General features: G+C 56.3%; 1 pseudogene; it reads right to left on the bottom strand.

The window, feature by feature from the left end:
- Nucleotides 1-2,500, bottom strand: part of LOC126777421 (large subunit ribosomal RNA) — an 8,095-nt pseudogene that overhangs the window by 3,890 nt on the left and 1,705 nt on the right.

The following is a 2,500-nucleotide window of genomic DNA, read 5'->3' as shown; positions in this document are numbered from 1 at the left end:
CGTACTCAGCTCGTCTCCGCCTGCGGCTAGACCGAAAATCTGACGCACTCGGGTAGTCAAATCCATTATTCTTACGGCGGAGACGTCTCCTAGCCTTCGCCCCAGGCTCGCAGCGCCGCTTCCGTCTCTCAATCTCCCGAAGGAGATCTTCCAGTACTTGCGCCGCGTTCGAGCTGACAGGGGTTTGGGCTGTACGGCGTGGCTCATCGTCAGGTGGGTCTTCGGAGGCGCTCTCTGACTCTCTCGTAGGCAGCACTTCCGGGGTCCGTTCGGTGCGCGAACCCCTTCTCGCGTTGGGCTCAACTTCCGAGAGTGCCAACTCCTCCAGACATGTTTTCACAAGTCCTTTGTATTTGGCACTCCGGCGTTGGCCTTTAACTGCTTCCAACGTCCTACGGAGTTGGGGCAGTTTGGCGAGAAGGTCTGCGTTCGGACACTTCCCGGTTTCCCTCGTAAGTTGCGCCTCGACTCGAGCCATGAGAAGCAATTCCTCCTCACTCCACCTGCGCTTCACCAACGCTGGAGCAGCCTCCGCATTGGCCTCGACGGGGTGGGCTCTACGTTTGTGAACACCCAACCCCGTCTTGGTTCCAAAAGAACGTCCACACATTGGACAGGTCCATCCAAGTGGCCGCCCAGCGTTCCCGCCGGGAACGCCAGATCGAACCACCGGGGAAGAACTGACCGTGCTCCCCGACTCCTGTGGAAGATCGGGGCGGCCCAATATTTTCTTATTTGGACTTTTTGCAACGGTTAGATCTCCCATATGGTCGGGCCGCAAACCCAACCACGGGATTCGCCCACGGTTTTTGCAAGGTCCCAACCGAAGAAAACCGCTAGGCTTGAAGGTCTCCGTAGAGACCAACCATCGGGACTACTGCGAGGAATCTCACCTCGCAGTCACCACCTGGATTACAACCTTAAGATGGAAGGCTGTCGCACCACTCAAAGAGAATCCAGGGTCAAGCCTGATTCCGGTCTCCACCACCGCAGACGTATCCGTGAGGACCGTATCGGCGATGGTGGAGACCGCAATGGAATAGCGCTTGTGGCCTCGTCGACGAGTGGATTAGGATATTTGCACCAACGAGGCATGCAGCACCGCAACGGCTACTATCGGGCTGCCTAATTTAGGTGCGGATCCCCCCCTCCCACATCAGCTTGGCAGCGGCGCCACGGGCAGGCTGTGGATAGGAGTTGGGCGTCGTGACAAGTCACTCTTCCCCTTTGACGGGCTGGCCGCGCATTCTTCGCATCCCCGAAGCTAGCCGGCGGGCTCGGAAATTCGTGCTACGACCAACCCGTGAGTATCTAAGACAACATCTTCCCCGTTAGGGGTGTGAGCATTCCACCAAGACAATGCCACATTGATCAGTCAAGGTTGCCCACATATTTTCATATGTGTGCAGACACAACCGCCATGGGCCAATACCGCAGGTTTGCTTACTTAAGAGAGTCATAGTTACTCCCGCCGTTTACCCGCGCTTGCTTGAATTTCTTCACGTTGACATTCAGAGCACTGGGCAGAAATCACATTGCGTCAACACCCGCGAGGGCCATCGCAATGCTTTGTTTTAATTAGACAGTCGGATTCCCCTTGTCCGTGCCAGTTCTGAGCTGACCGTTGAACGGCGGTCGTACAGAACCGCGCCGATCGCGCACGAGACGAAACCGACGCGGCCTTACGGCTAGGAAGATCCGCGGAAGGCCGGAACGCGGGTCCGGATTCCGCACGAACGTCCCGAGAGACGAACGAGCTTCGACCAGGCCCGGCACCGGCCGCATCCGCTTCCCGTCCAAACCCGACACGCCCCGGTCCTCAGAGCCAATCCTTATTCCGAAGTTACGGATCCAATTTGCCGACTTCCCTTACCTACATTATTCTATCGACTAGAGGCTCTTCACCTTGGAGACCTGCTGCGGATATGGGTACGAACCGGCGCGACATCTCCACGTACATCCCTCACCTGAATTTTCAAGGTCCGCAGAGAGTATCCGGACACCGCCGCAAATGCGGTGCTCTTCGCGTTCCGAACCATATCTCCCTTCTATAGGATTCCATGGAACTCGAACGCTCAGGCAGAAAAGAAAACTCTTCCCGGACCCCTCGGCGGCGTCTTCAGGCCACTTTGGGTTACCCCGTCGAACACTCGCTTTGAAACGAGGGAACGATTATTGAAACGGTTCCGCTGCCGGGTTCCGGAATAGGAACCGGATTCCCTTTCGCTCGAAGGGCGTTATTCAGTTTATATATATATATATATACATACATAAAAAAAAAACACGCCACATCGACATAAGATCTCTCCTTGAGCTTAGGATCGACTGACTCGCGAGCAACTACTGTTCACGCGAAACCCTTCTCCACGTCAGTCCTCCAGGGCCTCGCTGGAGTATTTGCTACTACCACCAAGATCTGCACCGACGGAGGCTCCAAGCGGGCTCACGCCCAGACCCTTCTGCGCACTCCGCCGCGCACGTCCTACTCGTTACGGCATAA

The sequence above is a fragment of the Nymphalis io genome, chromosome 22 (genome assembly GCF_905147045.1).
Source record: "Nymphalis io chromosome 22, ilAglIoxx1.1, whole genome shotgun sequence".
Taxonomy (NCBI): domain Eukaryota; kingdom Metazoa; phylum Arthropoda; class Insecta; order Lepidoptera; family Nymphalidae; genus Nymphalis; species Nymphalis io.
The sequence above is the reverse complement of the archived record's forward strand: the minus strand, read 5'-3'. Positions and strand labels throughout refer to the sequence as shown.